The sequence below is a fragment of the Ambystoma mexicanum genome, chromosome 2p, assembly GCF_040938575.1.
Source record: "Ambystoma mexicanum isolate Mex_15411 chromosome 2p, UKY_AmexF1_1, whole genome shotgun sequence".
In the NCBI taxonomy this organism is placed as follows: domain Eukaryota; kingdom Metazoa; phylum Chordata; class Amphibia; order Caudata; family Ambystomatidae; genus Ambystoma; species Ambystoma mexicanum.
This window is the reverse complement of record NC_090923.1, coordinates 163,298,152-163,317,212: the sequence shown is the minus strand read 5'-3', so window position 1 is coordinate 163,317,212 and position 19,061 is coordinate 163,298,152. Positions and strand designations below refer to the sequence as shown.

The 19,061-nt window shown below is 41.6% G+C and overlaps 1 protein-coding gene across 3 annotated transcripts in view; it reads right to left on the bottom strand.

Annotated features, from left to right (window-relative positions):
* FGD5 (FYVE, RhoGEF and PH domain containing 5) overlaps positions 1-19,061 on the bottom strand; it is a 640,152-nt gene that overhangs the window by 120,840 nt on the left and 500,251 nt on the right. The gene's annotated exons all lie outside the window — the stretch shown is intronic.

Genomic DNA, 19,061 nt, shown 5'->3' with positions numbered 1-19,061 from the left:
CTTGGGCAACATTAACAAACCTTGATCTTGTGCAAAAAATTTAGCAAATTGGTGCCAATTTTGCTGCTTAGATCAAATGGAATGGAGCAAACAGGTTTAGACCAATGGGCCTGATTAACAAGATCTTCTTTAATGGAATGTCCCCCCAAAAATGCATTTGTGAATCAGAGCCAACCTGTGTTATCTAGAAATGGTTTTTGTAGGGCAAAAATTATGCAGACTGTTTTATTAACTATGTTTGTTGCGTAACATGAAGATAAATATAGAAAACACATTTCATGAACATAAATATAAAACACACATTTCTTTTTCTGGTACACAGCAAATGTACTTAAAAAAAGTCTGATTCTTTTTTTGGCCTAGTGCAAACATTTTCGATAATACGGGTTGTAACAAAACCTGTTTTCTCCATTCTGTATTCTCTAAGCATTTGCTCAGTTTTCTAAACTGGTGCAAATATTGGATGATCTGCTCACTGGTGTGCACACAGAGCTCATTATTCACAATTGGTGCAGCTTTCCTGCAGCAAGAATCACTGATTGGATGAAGCAGGAAGGCAGAGGATTCGCGGTAATGTACCACTTGTTTCCCTAAATGGAGGAGAGTGTGCAAGGCCGGTCACGCTCTTAGACAGGGTTTTCTGGACACCTGTTTGAACGTTTGAATTGTGAGGGCTGTGGGCACTTTGAGGTATCATAGGATCTGGGATTGTCCTAGGGCAAGGGCATTCTGGGTGGGGGTATGTATGATACTGAATCAGGTTCTGAGGCAGGACTAGATGTTTAGTTTCAAAACATTGATTTTAGGGCATGACACTTTTGTGGATGAATTGTCCAATCCAGAGAGGAAATGGCTGTTCAGAGTTGCAATGGATGCAAAAAGATACATTCTAAGGGGCGGGAAAACAGTACAGCCACCTGGTTGCCGCTCTTTTTCCCCACTTAAGGAGCCCTCCAGCCTCTTTTCCTTTTCAAACGGGGAGCAGGTGAAATTGGCTCTAGGCCACCTGGCCTAAGCCCGCCCACCTGGCGCCTTCCATGTTGCCGCTCTTTTCCCCCACTTAGCAAGCCCTGCCCACCTGGTGCCTTCCTGGTTGCTCCTATTTTTCCCTACTTAAGGGGCCCTCCAGCCTCTTTTTCTTTGCCGATGGGGAGCAGGTGCAGGTGGATCTAGGTCACCTGGCCTAAGCACCACCCACCTTCTTAGCTCTGCATCTTCCTTCCTGCTCTTAACTCTTGGATCAAGGGCGTCTCTCGCTGAGGCGTCCGATGTGAAGGGCAGTCGAAGAAAAGGGTAATTCCTGTTCGGACCAGGAGGACCCAGGGCCCGACCCCCTGCTCAGACAGCAGTTAAGCATGCACCAACGTGTGTTTACTCCCTCTGTCACCACAGGCCATCCCCACCCCCTCTGGTCCTCCCGTGATGTTCCCTTGTGGCCCCACCCTTCTCGCACACAGATGTTGACTGTTTTGCTTGATTTTTCTACCCTTCTCCCCCCTTCAGCCTACTTCTGCAGGAGTCTATCCTGAAACATTCTGGTTTCAACATCACCGTCTTGTGGCCAATGCTGGATTTGACTTTTATGGACTTCATTCATTCACGGTGCGTCACCCTTTCTCAACTCTCATGCTGGACTTCCTTTGCATCTTGTAGCCCTGAATCATGCTGTTCCCATCTTCATCTTGTATCCTGGCTTGCAACTTTATGTGTGACTACTGACTTCTGCAATTGTATTCTATCTCCCCTCTTGCTTCTCCATTCCTTTTGCCTGCTTACTCTCTGTTCTCTCCTCCTTTCCCTTTCTCCCTTTTCCTATCTCCTCCCCTCACTTTCATCTATGCACTTACCCTATCAGAATTGTCCCGGGACCTAGTATAATAGCAACCTCGTCTATCTCCTCCCCCGCCCCTTGCTTGTCGCCCCCTCAAACCCTCCAGCACTATCTGAAATGTTGTCAGGCCTAGTATGATAGTCGCTTGTTTTGTTCCTCCCCTCCCTTTCTGCACCCCTCCCCCTCACCTTTTGTATTTCTCCGGCTCTAACAGAAATGTTGTCAGGTCTAGCACGGTAGTCCCCTGTCTGTTTCCATTTCCTTCCCACTCTCCCCTCCCTTCCTTATCTATGTCTTAGCTCTTGCACTATCTGAAATGTCGTCAGGTCGAGTACGATGGTTAATTTCACATCCTTACTGTTCATGGCTGTAAGAATGTCATTGTATTTACCCTTGTTCCGACCCTTTCCCTTGAAGTGCTTTGAAACACCTTGTGTATAGGCGCTATATAAATAAACTATCATATCATATCAATGCTACATGCATGTATTCAGGGACTTGGTAGACTCTCTCTAATTGAAAAAGTCCTGTATTCGCGCCATCTCACATGTTTGAGAAGATTTGGAGTAGATTTTGGCAATTGGACTTGTAATTGGCATGTTTACTATGGCTACTGTAAATGTTTGCCCCCAGGATATAGAGTTTTGAGCGGTGTGTTGGTATTATTGTAAACATGTACACTGTAAATGCACAATAAATAAAAATAATCAGAATCACTGAAAAATGACAAATTCATCCAGCCTTCATGTGGTTTTCACAGATCTCTGAACGGATGCGAGCTCCAATGAAGGTGAAATGGGTTCAGCAGTTTTAGAAGATTATAAAAATGTACTTTATCTGCAACTTGTGCACGTTTAGGACACAAACACAAGAATAACAGAACAAAACAGACACTCGTCCAATGCGAACTCCTCCCTCTCTAGCTCTCTCTCACGTACAAACACACACACACACCACACACACGCACCACACACCCGTGCTCATTGCCTGGAAATATAGCCTTCCCATAGGAACATGCACACGCAGAACCTGCACAAGCATGCATGCACCCTGCACCTATAGCCAACGTATAGAAAAAAGCATGTATATGAACATACTGTGTATGCGCACGCATGCGTGCGCGCGCCCGCGCGCGCGGACACACACACGCACACACCTTATAATTATAGCCAACTTAAAGAAGCAAACACTACAGATACAACTTTTACTCATACACACTTGGAACACGCTCCATTCCCCCACCCACGGCATTTGCATCGTGCAGATGTCCTGCACGCGCCGCTGCACAGCTTTAACGCCCCCCCCCCCCTTGCACTGGTAAATCAAGCAAAATCAAGATTGATACGTCAGCCAAGTTTACAAAAGAGAATAAAAGTCTGAAACGTGACAAATCAACATTCAAGTGATATTATAATTGGTATTACGAAAAGCACGTTTTTTTTTGCCCAGACACATAAAATGTCAAACGTTGTTAAAATACAGAGGCTAAGGCGCCAATGGAACATTTCTTAACACCAATTAAATTCACAGTTCACTTTACCTCGCACTTCACTCTATGTGGTAACAGCTATATCATGAGAAAGAAACTGCAGTTAAGGGCGGATTTAAGTCGAATGGTTAAAATACGATTTGCAAATGCCTGGGACAGATAAATGTGAGTTATTTGGGGAGCATCTCTGACCTGGTATCCATGCCACATCTAGGCAACAGATACTTACCGTGAGAGGGGCAATGGTTGAGGGGGCATGGTTTAAGAAACAGTCGGGGGTTAGGTGCTAGACGCCAGATAAGTGGCCAGGGCCTACAAAACAGCTTTCTACAATAGTCACCTGCGGGTTGCATGCAGAACCCGTCTTCTCGCAAGAGCAGTTCTTGGCTCACCATTCTGAAAAAAGTAGGCCCTTGGCAAAGGGTTAAGAACCCTCTGAGATATTGGTGGATGCGATTATCACAAGTTCTCAAAAATGAATGAGATAAAAACAAAAACAAAAACATGAGATTCAATTGTTTTGACTAATTAACAATAAAAGTTAGCCCTTTCTTGAACCGGACACATTTGTCAAAATTGATTCATTTAGTTTCAGACTTGCAAATAATGACCAGGGGTGACATTGAGAAAGTGGATTTACCTGAGCTGGAAAGTGGTAGCAATTGGGCCATTGCAACTTTGTTATCCACTGTGATTGTTCGATATGTTAATGCGTACTTTGATCAGTTCTTGCACTTGAGTTTTGAGTTACAGGTTACAACAGTTATGTACGGGTCGTCTACGGCTCTGATATGGAATGGATATACGCCTTATGGTTCTCAAGATGATAATGTGGAATTTGATTCTGGCCACAGGCGAGCAATCCACAGAGGGCAACCTATTGACCAGTCAACTCTTGTAATGAAATGACAGTCATGACATGGAACACAAGGGGTTACCTTTCTTTTATGCCGAATCTGGCGGGCAGGAGCTTGATTAATTCTGTGGACATGTTTGTGCTGCAGGAAGCCTGGGCCACAGGGAGATTATTGATGGATGGATACGCGGTGATAACAAATGCAGCACGCGAAGGAAAAGAAGGACGCCCGTATGGTATCCTTTACATCGGGGTAATACCCAATATGAGATAGTTATGTATAAGCAATATAGCAACCTGATAAACCTACAGTAATTTCCCTTCTTTTAAAGTTAAGACACTGGTTGTGACACGGTATGACCCTCTGGATGGTAACTCTACAAGTGTCTTGTTAGATGGACTAGTACGGAGACTGACGCATTGGTTTTTGGAAGAGGTGGCGGGTGAGAAAGCCGCCATTGTGGCTGGAGACTTTAATGCACAATGTCTAACCATGGAAGAAATGGATATGAATGTTTTTGGGGTTGACAGTATGTGTAGTAGGGAGATTCAACAGAATAAACACCAGCGTCTCCTAATAGAAAAGGGAAGAAAATGATCGGACGTCCTGACTGACTTTAATATGCATCCATTGTTGCCATTGGATGGAACTGAGTTGTCAAACTTTAAGACCTGGCGAGGCAGAGGGGAAGACCTTAAGTCTGGACGCTGTTCTCATAAGAGAAAGTCTTACCATGAGAATGATTAAGTTTAAGGTAAAGTTCAATGATCAAAGTGATCATGCAGCTCTGGTGGCCACATTTGAATACCGGCTGGGTATATCTAAAAAGACCTAATCTGCCTTGGCCACTGTAAATGCAAAGCGCAACAGCATAAGGTGGACGGTTGCGAATATTAATCAAGCCAATGTAATATTGTCCCAGTTGGACCTGCAGGGAGACATTTATCTTACTTGAAATACGTATTCTATGACTAAAGTGGCGTAATAGATTATTGAAACCCTGAAGCAGGACAAATGCCCACATTACATATGAGACTGTAAGGAACGATTGTATGATGCGGAAATACACAAAGTTAACACGCAGTTTTGTAAATCACTAAGGTTAATTAAGAACACAACATCATTACAATCTGAGGGGAAGAAAACAGCTTTAAAAGAACTGACAGCCAAATATAAAACAAGACTAAAGCAACATAAGCTAAACAGGAATTCCATTAACTGGAAATTGGCTTACAGGTTAATCAGGGCCCAAGATGCCAATACAATACTTTTTGGCAATTATATCGCACACACATAGCCCAACGTGAACCTCGTGAAATGTCCATCATACCCGAGGCCATCTGGGTACAACACATTAAAACATTGTTCTGGAAAGAACCAGGAGATACAGATAAAGACAATACTAGGAAAGGAGAAAATGAACTGGGCGGTATAGACTTCGACGAGGATGACATTTATCAGATTATCATCAAATTTAAGACATCCAGGTCACCAGGGCCCGACAATCTCCCAAACATTGTAATTAAAATGAATCTGATCCTGTGGGTGAAATTCCTATACCAAGGTTTCAAGGTCATTGTAGAGAGTGGTTTCCTCCCAGAAAAGTTGGCGATCTTCCATCCTCATTACAGTGCATAAAAAGGGATTAAGAACTGATCCAAAGAATTTTAGACTTCTGGTGATGTTATACACCAGAAGTAAAATCTTTGCACAAAATCCTTCTGAAACAACTAAACAAATGGTGTGAGGGTAGGAAATTGCTTGACTTGACCCATATGAGTTTTCGTAGTGGCTGTATGCATTGTATTTGGGCAATGCAGCTATTCTTGGCAGAGAACAGGAAAACCCCAAGCAGCCGATAGCTGTGCCTTCGACAGTGTAAATAGAACACGGTTATGGGAGATGTTAAGTTCCTGAGACATTGACCAGACAATTTTATTTGTCAAAAGGGTATTCTGGTACTAATGTCACAGTCAGAACAACAAAGGCGGGCCCTCAAAATCAATTAAAAGATACAAATCTGGGATTGAAACAAGGATGCGTACTTTCACCTACGGTGTATAATTTATATGTAAGTGACTTATATAAAGATTTTGAGAAATGTGACAATTTTCCTCCTAAGTTGGCAGGCTTACCTGTGAGCTATCTATGTTATGCGGATGATACAATCCTTATGGATCAAACACCTCTGAGGCTACAGAGATCCTTAATCTGTTTGGAAAAGTAAGCAAAGGAAAACAGACTAAAGATAAAACAAAGCAAGAGAAAAGTAATGATCTTGGGAGGAAAACAACGCTGCAGTCTCAAATTTAGCTGGTATTTTGGTGAGGATAAACTGGAAATAGTGGATTCCTACACATACTTGGGGAGTCCTATTTTCTCCCAGACAAATAGTAATTTATACAAGGGGCTGGTACAGATAAAGATTCTGGGCAGGTGGCAAGTCATCAGAGAGTCTGTGAATCGGAGATGTGGGGGTTCAATTGCGGCCTTACGTGAAGAGCATAGTACCAGCAATACTATATGCACTGTTAACTCTCCCTGAGAAATATGTTGCATGGTTGAGACTGCTGGAAGGACGAATACTTTGCTCTCTCTTAGGAGTCCCTCAGGCGGTCCCAAGTGAGGCCTTGAGTCTCGAGTTGGGTTTGATCTCGCTTGGGACTTGAAAGATTGCAGGGTGTCTGCTTTATATCAGAGTAAATTATAAAATTGACGATGTTAATACATTAAGGAACACAATGGTTGACCATGTGAAGCAGATTCTAGCCAGACCTAGGGGAACGGGCACAAATCTGGCATATAGAGATTTATCGTTCACTGCACAACAGCACTTTAATGACCTCTGCATTTCACTGACAGAGGTCGAAGATACTGAGCATTTTAAAACGAGGCTCAAATTAAAGTCAGCACATAGGGACAAGGTAGACAATATTGAAGAACTAACTGGGGCAAAGAGAGAGCAGAGCTTTCCACTGAATTCCACTTCGAGCTACCTGGCTAAAATGTGTAGTACAAAGTTGCATAGATTGGCATAATATCTCTCGTTTGAATAGTCTACCAGTACTGGAGTATACAGGTGCATGGATTGGGAAGCTGAGAGAAAAGTGCAGTTTATGCAATGCACATACAGCAACATCAAGGCATATCCTTAATGGTTGCGAAGAATTGCTTCTCCAGTATAAAAAGGGCTATGGCAATTTTCATAATGATGAACTCGGTGACCTGTCAGACCAATGTTAGCCTATCGATTTGGGGATGCCACTGGTTATCTCTGCTGCTTCATTTTATATATGGAAACAATTTTTAGAAAATGTGAAGATTAGAGTAGGAACAACTAAGTGAAAATGCAGACTTAACATGATAGTGCTGCTACTTGATGAATTCTGTTGACGTGATAAAGCTGGTCCTGATGACATTTTGGGGGTTAAGAGTGGATTGGGTTTTTTATTAATTCAGGCTTTTTTAGAGTAGATATCTGTTTCGTACTGTGTGACAATATTTAATTGTGATTTAATGTAATGACTATTGTGTCATTTTAATGTAATGTTGATTTAATAGTTGTTTTTCTTCTTTTTGGGTGCAAAACGTATGTAATTTGCTATAAGCACTTTGAACAAAAAAAAAAAAAACAATTATATCATTCCTGCTTTACTGTCTGCCAGAGGCACTGGCCTGCTGGGACATGTCCCAGCTTCTCTATTGGCCACTCTATCTCCTGCTCCTTAATAAAGGTTGGTAAATAGGTGGGAAGATGACAATCCTAGTACACGCATGTGATATAACTAAAGAACAGTCTGCCAGCGCTCCATTCCCTCCTTTCAAAAAAGAAGAGTTGAATCCGAAATTTCCAATCGATATGCGCTAACCTGAGATACCTTTGCTAATTAGATTTTAATTAAGTTCAAGACTGGAACATGGCTTGGCGTCCCTGGACCACAGAACCAAACCAGATATGCATATAGGTATGCATAGTGTCTCTGAGTGGCAGAATCAGTCTGTTTACTGTGTTTATTGAGGAGACGGAGGATTGTGATAAAAACTCTCACGAACCGCAGAGCGGCGCAGAGGGGCTCTCATTGGAGGTCGGTGCAGGAGGCACTGAATCAGTCTATTTATGGTGTTTATTGAGGAGGCAGAGGATTGTGATTAAAACTCTCACAGACCGCTTAGCGGAGGCGAGAGGGGCTCTGATTGGCAGTCTGTGCAGGAGACACTGAATCAGTCTGTTTACAGTGTTTATTGAGGAGGCAGAGGATTGTGATGAAAACTCTCACGGACCGCTGAGCGGCGGCGAGAGGGGCTCTAATTAGCAGTCTGTGCAGGAGGCACTGAATCAGTCTGTTTACGGTATCTGTTGAGAAATCAGAGGATTGTGGTAAAAACTCTCACGAATCGTGGCGCAGAGTAGTTTTGAGTGGCAGTCTGTGCAGTCCATGCGGGCCACGCACCTTATGGGAGCTTACTAGGTAACATTTATCTCGCTTGTCTACTCGTGAATACTGAGTTGACATTGTAGTATTTTGGTCAAATCACCTTTCCATTCCTCCCCTCCTGTCTGGCCGAATCATACTACCATTCTTTCTTAGCTCCGTCCAGTTATTTTGCTCAAACCTGGCCACTGAGTGTAAGCGGTACGACTTGAGGAGTGGGAAATCGGCAATGCGTCAACAAATGAAATGGTCCTACGTTTCAGATGCAGAGATGCTAGCAGCCATAAATCTACCCCTTTCGGAGTCGCCTGAACATGCTTCCCTCTTATGTTCACAACTGGAAGTGGACAATGTTTCTGTTAAGTCTAAAAAAAACATTAAGTTTAGTGGCAGTGCAAGACATGTGTACAGGTGATGCCCAAGGGGAAAATGTTGCCTGCGTTTCAACCTAAGTCTAGGTCGATATTAAAGTCAGCTAGAGAAAACAGCACTGTTACCATTTCTGTAACAGCAGATACGAAAAATCATAATTCACCAATGGCTGACTATTACATAATTTGGGAGACTGGTGACAACAACCCCCTGTTCCCCTAGCGCACTACCTAATGAGGACAGTTTTGTGGACCCACGGCCAGCTATGAGGGAAAGGTATGTGCCTGATTTTGACTCTTCACTTTCATCAATTGACTCTCCGCCTCCCTCTGTTCCCTCGAGGAGATCCTCTCTACACTTTCTGTATACAATTCATAATAAAGAGTTTCCACCTGATCATATATTAACTGAAATACATCGGATGTACGTGATTATTTCGAATACGAACATTTCGAAGACGAAAATGTCGAATTTGAAACGTTCGTATTCGAAATAACCCCCCACAGCTAACTGGCTTTTTTAGACCCTGCTCCCCCACCCCCTTACTTACCTTTTGGTGGCACACTTTGCTGTGTGCGGCCAAGTCCCTGCAACGCCAGTTCCCTTCACTTCTGCGGATGGGAACCGGCGCTGCAGGGCTGTGTCTTTTTTTTTTCTCCAAAACTTTGCAAATTTGGATGCAGGGGACACCTCCACCACACCCGCCACCCCCGATTCTATTATAATGAACAATGGTGCGGGGGACATGCCTGCAATCTCCGCTTCCCTTGTTCTCTATAATGAAAACTGAATGGTTGAAATGTTCAGCTTTTTCATACTTTATTTTTGTACAGCTGAAATCTGAGCATTTTTTTAACGATATTTTCTATCAATACCAAATACATCAGGATCTCTGCATCTTAGTTTCATTATATGAGAACCTAAAAATTGAGGTTAAGTCGAATTCAGTACTTTTGGAATCATTGTTATTCAAGTTTGACAATGTAAAACTTCACGTTGCCGCTACAGAGTTTCTTTTTAATCAGACTGACAAGAATACACAGTCGCAGGATTAAATATGTCCGCGGACTAAGACTGGGGCATTAAATAGTGACTGTGTGGTCTCAAATGAGACAGGACCTATGCAAAAACATGTTTATTTTTATTCTGCTTCAAATTGTGACACGAATAGAGGGGAGGGAATATTGGTTGATACAAATTCCTCTAATCTAAGGAAAGAGGGGCTCTAACGGTGTGAATATTACTCAAGGAGTAAGTCTTGTTCAGGAGTCTATCAGGAGGGTTTTAGGCCATGAAGAGAAAAAACAACATCTTCTCTTAGAGGTGACTCATAATGAGGAAAACTCAGAACAATGCGTCTCTGAGGATATACTCACAGAGGATGACCTTACCCAGAGTGTAAAAACAGGGTTGCTTGCTATAGGGAAACAAAGAGGTGTTCATTCTAAAAAAACAGAACAATAGTCAGGCCCCAAAAAGAAGCAATCAAGTATCTAAAAGGTTTTTGAGGAACCTGTTTTTGCAGCCGAACATCCAACCTCTTCTTTTGAAACCGACCTCTGGGAATTCCCATGTTGGACCCTTCAACGTGGTGGTGGCTGATCTTATAAAGGGTGTTAATGCGGGGTTTATCTCTTGTGCAGAGGCCCCTTCATCAATTATTGATCTGACCACCTCCGATCCAGTATAGCACCCTGTTGACCACACACAGACCTCTATCAGGAGGCTTTCCCCACTAATTCTGCCACATCGGCAAGTGTAGATAAAAACCATTGACTGAGCGTTGAGGGATTGTCTAATAATTGTAATGGAGATAATAATATCATGGTTGAACAACAAATTAAGTCTTGTTATTGTGTAAATGTCTCAAAGGGGGTGAGTAGCTCAACTGCACTAGGTTTGAATGACGTGAATATATATGAGATCTTGCAGGATAATCAATTGACTATAAAGGATCCTAGCGATCAGTTGCTTTTAAGAGGGTATAGGGCAGACATGAGCAAACGTATGGTGGATCAGCTGATCTCTTGCCTTGGGGGCCCAGGCTGGTTGCTGAACCACGTGGCACTATTGCGAAATCAAGTTACAGCACTGAAATTCCCTGTAAAGCTGGTTATAGGGAGGAATACTGTGATAAACATCTGTATGTGATCCTGTTTGAAAGTGTCCTTCCAGAGAATTAATAAGTGATACTCAGACATACATCAATTTTGCATCTTCTTACTGATATTCCTAGTTTAGCCGGAATTCTTTCAGCTGACTTGGAAAGAGTAGATCATATAGACCTAATATATAGATCAGCATAGACCTAATCGCTCGCTTGTCTACTTACATTCTCAATTGGTGTTTAATGCAATAATGAAGGAGTGAGAGAGGCTCAGACTGTGTGGCTTTGACGTCACTCATTATAAGGGAATGCCTAATAAGAAATGCCTCATGAAGACTTCAGAATCTAATAAGATATATGAAGAGGAGATGTATTGCTTAAAGGAAAGTGTGAAAACATCTGAAGAACCAGCAGACTGGTCATGGTTGCTGAAAGCGATACAGCACAATGATAGATAATGCAGTAAAAGAACCAGGTTTCAAGACCGAGCAACTCTCACTATTGTCCTGGAACACACAAGGACATCAACGTCTGTTCACTAACTCAGCAATAGGAATGAAATGTAAGTTATTTACTATGATTTATTTGCAAGACACATGGTATTGAACCCACCTACATTTGACGGTTATGCTTTGTCCTTCCAGTCAGCCAAGAAGGGTCTGGCTGGCCGGCCACATGGTGGTCTGATTACCTCAACTTGTAAGAATATTAAAATTAAAGAAAGTATAGATTTGACTTTTGGAATCTTGGCCATTCATATTGGAATGACAAACGAAAGCTGCTATGATCTCCTAATAGTTAACATCTACTGATACCCGGATATAAACTATTTGACTGAAATTATAGAGAGCTTTACCAGTTATCTGAAGTATTTGATCCTTCCATTTCCAGAAGGCCGTATTGGGATTACGGGAGACTTGAATTCAGACTGTGCTAATATTGGCCTATGGGAAGATATTTTAGAATTTAGGTCAGAGAATAATGGTAAATACGTGAACGGGCAATGATGTTTGAGAGGATTGGGCGGACTAGGGTTGTGTTCATTGGCCTCTACCTTTTTTGATTCAGCCTATCATCCCCCAACATGTTCCTACAGTCTTTTTAACTCTACCATAGACTATATATTTCGTAGTTGGTTGCTTACGAAGTGTTTCAAGTTTGAAGTTATTTGTTCGAACGATAGTGATCACTGAACCTTGGAAGCTCGTTTTGATATTCTACTGGGGCCGTATGATATAGAAGTATGTGGCCTCAGAAGCTTGAAAACCAATCCATCTGGTAATCAAATTAGTTGGAATTTTGCAAAAGCCTTAAAGGTGAATAATCAACTTTCTCAGTTGCTATACTCTAGCACTCATGATTGGAGATTATACACTTTTAATCCAAATAATTCTGGTGATTTTATGATATCCCTTTTGGATTCTAGTAAGATTTGTGGAAATAAGAATATGCAAAATTTTAAAACGCCACTATCATATGTACAATGAGGAGGTAGCCACACATGAAGAAAGAGATATGAGGCGTGATATTAGGAGCTAGATGAACTTGAAGGGCCTTTCATTGGAACAGAAGACAGTTTGATCAAAAGGAATTTGGCAGACTTTCAAGAAATGGCGTAATCAAGCAAGAGTAATCAGGCTCCAGCAAGATGCAGAAACTATCTTGTGTATCTTAAAAAATAAAAATTCTCAAGCCTTTTGGCAGCATATTAACAGGGTTGTTTTTTCCTACACTGGTATGCAGACAAACACAATCCAGGAAGCCACTTGGGTGTCACACTTCACTTCCGTATATTCAGACCCAAAGTTGTCATCAACTAAGTTTGTTTTAAGTGAAGGGAAGGATGACACCCTTAATCAATCAGGCTTTGGTTATTCAGAGGTTAGAGAAGTGATTAATAAAATTAGTGCTTCACGTGCCCCAGGACCCAATGGTCTATCACATTTGTTGTTTAAACAACATCTGGGATCCTAGGCACAAACGTTATCACTATTTTCTTGTAAATTCCATAATCATGTATATATTTGTAAACGCTTATTATTGTATATATTCCAAATGTGTAATGACCACGTGTATCATATTGTATTTTACCTTGCAACACGTACTTTAAGTAAAGTGCCCAGATACCTTCGGGCTCGGTGCGCTATACAAGCAAATAAATCAAACAAACAACCAAACAAATTATTTAAAATCATAATTGAGACAAATACTTTCCCATCCACATGGGCGACTGCGTATATAGTACCCATATTTAAAAGAGGGGGGGAGAACAGAACCGCTGAAATATAGACCTATATCTATTCTTGACACAGAAAGCAAGGTTTTTGCTTCATTGTTTCTGTCACATCTTGAAAAATTGATAAAAGATACACATAAGATTGAGAAGTGGTAAACTGGTTTCTGGCATAATATTGGTACTTCTTTGAATGGTGTGACAGTGAATAGTATCCAACACTTGGCATGGGCAGGTGAATACAAATCTGTATATGTTGCATTGGTTGATGTTTCATCTGCATTCGATGCAGTTGATCGCAACTTATTATGGAAATAATTGCACTGTTGGGGTATAGCTGTAGGGCTTTGATATGATTTGATGCGCTTAATACCGAGAGGTTTCAAAGCGCGGACCCGGGGATCGAACCTGTGGGGCTCCATGTCGTCTTGCTTCCAAGGCGAGCACGTTGCCGCTGAGCTATCATCCCGAGACAATTTGTTTTATTTTTTAAACTAATAGCTGGACTGTATGCAAACTCTCATTTCCAAGTCCTTCTGAATTACTCTGGTCAACTGTCCCATACTATCCAAACTAGCCGAGGAGTTAGGCAGGGATGCCATTGGCTCCCTGCCTATTTAATGTATATATGGCAGATATTGGAGATTATTTGAAATGAGCCACTTTTGTTACCAAAAAAATTGCATAATTTGAAATCATATTGGTTAATTTACGCAGATGATTATTTGGTTTTTGATTGCACCCCAGTTGGTCTTCGGCGCTTAATCAATGCCTTTTTTGATTATGCTGAAATTCATTCTTTGAAGTTGAATACCTCTAAAAACAAAGGTCATCCAATTTACCAAAGAGAGGAGGGTAACTAGGCTTAGTTGGAGGATAGGTAAAGAACCTCTGGCAGTAACACAATCCCTAATTTATCTTGTTTTATTTGTTACATCCTTTCCCAGATGAACTAAGTAACATGTGTGGATTAAGGATAGATCTTACCTGTTGACTAATCAGTTGGTAAGAGTCGATGCATGTTATGGGAAGTTCTTCTTATGGCCAGTTATACGATATTACCTGGGAATGAGTTCCCCTAAATTATTATATGGGATAAAGTATTACACTTCAGCAATCCTTGACCATTTAATGGTGATTGAAACAGCAATTTTGCGAAGAAACTTACGTCTACCTAATTCCGTTCCTATCTGTGTTATCAAATATGAATTAGAATTGGTGTCCCTAAAGGTGCGAGAACAATGGCAAATATTATCACCTTTTAGAAAAAAGTTGTGTCTGGTGGAAGGCTCATTATTTGTTGATCTTAATAACATCTTGAGAAAAGGAAAGTTGTAAGATTAATGAAATAAGTTATTTGTCTCAAAATCTCCTTCCTGTGATAGGTACCAATGCTACTGAATTGGTGGAAAATCAGACCAAAGCACAAAGCTTTTGTTTTATTATGATTGGTTACTTACTATGGAATCTATGCATCAGTATTCTTCTCTTGATCATTTATATAATGACTATAAGAAATTAGGTATTCTGGCTCCAAGTTTAGCTACCTGCCCAGAAAAATCTACTAGATCGGGTTTTCTATGGTTTCGCTTGAATTTAACTCTCACCAAACAGATATTGGTAAGATATGGCAATCTACCAATGGAGCAGGTGAGCTGTCGTTTTTGTAAAAATTCAGACCAACGTGAAACTCTTAGGCATCTGATACTGAGCTGTCCTGCGCTTTCAGGAATTCGAGAGAACTGTTTTTAAAAAACTGCTGGACTTTTCCAGTCTGATGAATTGGATACAATATTGTCTATGTGCTTAGCTCGTGGTACCACATCAATTGTAATTGCGGTTACTGTTTTTTGAAATCTTTAAAACGGGATCTTACTGTGAATTAACCTTCGTGTTTTAAAACTGTAATGTTAATGTTTTATTGATTTCTACAGAGTGACTAATTGTTTTAATGTATTTGAAATATTCTATATTTAAATTTGTATTGTTTGTATGATTAATATGTAATGTATTTTGTTAAAGGTTGGAAATACACTGTTTTTCCTTCCAACCAAATAATAATAAATAAAATTAAATATATAGTATATATATATATCTCATGTGACCAAGCAACTAGGTGTTGCGAAACGTGTCATTTTTTGCCACTGCCTCCCATGACTGCCAGGAGCTGAACTGGTGACTCATTTGGGACCGAGACATGTTGTGTAAATATTGCCTTCTGACTGAAGAGTGCAACTCGCTGCTAACCAGTGTTTTACACTGGTGGAATATGAAAATATGTATATATTAGTGTGTTGTGGTTGAAAACCACCTTTCACAACTACATAATTTGCAAATATAATTGACAATCAAAACATACAGAATAATTCATATAAAATGTATCATATAATAAACACAACCTCAACATTATACAAACATCATGGTCAACCTTTTCACACAACCAACCAACCACCCAACCAAGAATGTTACAACCAACAATTGAAATATAAAAGATATTTGCTAGGCTACTTAAGACATTTCATACAATAATTCATTCTTTCGTAGAAATTTCAAAATACATAATATATTCATACTGCCATATTACACTCAATCCCTCAAGTTATTCACTACCTAACCCAATTCCTTATCACTGGTGACTTATCAAATCCTGTACTGCTAACTCCAAAGTGTCAGGACCTTATCATTATAATAATTCCAGATGTTTTAAAAAGAAGTAGAAAATCCGAGAGAAATCTTATGCCACAATACATCTTCATCATATAGACTCTTTAAGAAAATAACTGTTTCTTCTCCCCCAATATGACACAGTGGCATGGGATAAGTTTAAGCTTCTCAACGGATCCAGACTGTTTACAGAATCTACATTCCGCTGTAAGGTGGACTTCTGTATGCCTTATATTTAAGATTTCCAGGGTAGAAGCTAATCACATCCTCACACGCATAAAATCCTGGTGCCAAATCCTATTAGGAAATATTTTTAACTGTGGAGGCATAGATCCCATTTTCTATGATCTAGTAATAAGTCCTGATATAACCTATATATCGCGATTATATCAGGCGTGGAGATCCAGTCTGCCGCCCATAATTGTGATTTAACTATATCAGGAAACTGTATTAGTAGATCATAATTACATTCCATAGATCTTAATACATCCTCACATTTCCTACACCAGCAATTGAGAAGTTCATCCTTCTTTATTTAGATAGATGGAGTAGACTTATATCCTCAAATAAGGAGTCCTTAGGGGGGAGGCAGAATGTTCCTAAACAGAAGCAGGGCAATTCATGTTACTCTCGCCTTCTTCAAAATAAGGCACATATGGCTGGCCCCCTTCTGCAAAGGAATAGATGACCTGCAAAATTATAAGATGGGAGGATGCCAAGAGCAATGTCAGTGATTACGATTAAATCAAAACCTACCACACATCACATTTTGGTTTTATTCTGTCGCTTTAACTGGGTCCCTTGCTTATTGTGCCACAGTCATTACAGCTGCACCCCACTAGTCAGGCCAAACAAGATGAAACATAAATGCGGGGTTGCGTATGTCCATGTCCAGAGAAGACATGACCTTGCAAGTTGGGTTGTACTGCTCCCATGAGGGCAGAAACAAACCTGATTTTCATATTACTAGTTCACTTTTATAATGGTGCAGACAAGTTATAAAACTATGGAATTGAAGTAGGCCATAGCAATGACAGTGATTACTATTAATTCAAATCCCCAACCCAGCACGTTTTCGTTTTAGGCACATTTTGCTACAGCCAAGATGCCCCATTGCCCATTCATTTCTAGCCTCCTCTACTGGATTATACCCTACTCAAAGCTGCACTGCCGTACTTGGTATTACTCTTTCAAATGCGTTGCACGCTCTACACTTTGACCTTTCCAGTGTGTTTCCAGTTTATTCTTCTGTCATTGGCTGTAATCTACCCAACCGATTTAGCCCATCAGTGATCTGTGAATGTGATATAGCAAGCACATCTGCTTATTCATAATCAGGCTCTGACATTTGAATAACTCACTGTGCTTGTGTTATGCTTGCCTGCTCTTTCAGATGTTTTAGGACTACTGGGTTTGTGGAACTGTCCCCATTCACCGATCCTTTTTGGTGTAATCCCACCAGCATCTGTTTTCTAGCTTCTTTGACACCCAGCGTTCATGATTCACTGATTCCAATAGCGGTGATTTCTGAAATGCAAAACTGGACTGCAACAGAAATGAAACTGGATCCCATCCTATGGAAAAAGCTGTTAAGTGTGAGAGTAACGAGGGCTCTTTACACATTTGCAGACGCCTCTAATGGTGTTCGGGCTCCAGCAATGACTTTGCCTCTCTGCCAAGCATTTCAGCCAAGAGCGTCTGTCTTGCGATCACGGCCCTTGGAGAATGGATACGGTTAGTATTTCTCGATCCCTACTGTGTGCGTGTGCAGAAGAGAGGCCCTGGTGCCTGCCATCCATCCCTTGTAGGCTCACTAATGAGGGTTCAATGTTTGCCCATAAAAGTGGCCATTTAGACGCTGGTGGTGACTACACGCCTTGGCACACAACAGTGAATGGCACGGGTTCAGAAAGCAAGAGGGGGCGACGCCACGATGTATTTGTCAACAACAGACCCTCAACTGTCTTCGCTTTACATCGTAAGATAAGAATGCAAGTTTCAGGCTATGGGCGAGAGCATTCTTATTCGTGAAAGGATCGAACGCCAGGGTCACGGCAGCCCTGGCACGTTCTACGGCTGCAATGTCTATTGTGAGCCAGTGTTGCTCAGCCTCCATTCTCTGCTCGCTTGTCTCTTGGGAGCCAACTCTGTTATTCTCAATTTTCCGCCGGCTTGTCTATTGTGGACCAGCGCAGCTCAGCCTCATCCTTCTGATTTCTCAACTATTGTGAGCATGCGTGGACTGGGAACCAAAAGAGGCACCTAGAAATGATTTTCAAAGTGGCCCCAAAATGCACATTTTCAGCAAGCCTCAGGATTTTCCTATGAGAAAATGTGGAAATAAAAAAGCTTATTGCACAAAAGAGGCCTTAGGTGAGAGGCCTACCAGGAAATCTCCAGAGTTCCCTATAGGCCAGTCCACCCCTGATTGTAAGTCAGTGTAGCAAGTTACAATCTTGTACTTTCTTGTCTATTGTCAGCCAGGGCAGCTCAGCTTCCATCCTCTGTCCGCTTGCTTATTGTCAGCCAGGGGAGTTTAGCATCCATCCTCTGTTCGCTTGTCTATTGTCAGCCAGTGCAGATCAACTTCCATCATCTGTTCGGTTGTCTATTGTCATCCAGTGCAGCTCAGCTTCCATCCTTTGTTCGCTTGCCTATTGTCAGCCAGGGCAGCTCAGCATCCATCCTCTGTTCGCTTGCCTATATTGTCAGCCAGGGCAGCTCAGCATCCATATTCTGTTCGCTTGCTATTGTGTGCAAGGGCAGCTCAGCTTCCATCCTCTGTTCGCTTGTCTATTGTCAGCCAGTGCAGATCAGCTTCCATCCTCTGTTCGCTTGCCTATTGTCAGCCAGGGGAGCTTAGCATCCATCCTCTGTTCGCTTGCCTATTGTCAGGCAGGGCAGCTCAGCTTCAATCCTCTGTTCGCTTGCCTATTGTCAGCCAGTGCAGATAGCCTCACTCCTCTGTTCGCTTGTCTGTTGTCAGCCAGTGCAGCTCAGCTTCCATCCTCTGTTCGCTTGCCTATTGTGTGCAAGGGCATCACAGCTTCCATACTCTGTTCGCTTGTCTATTGT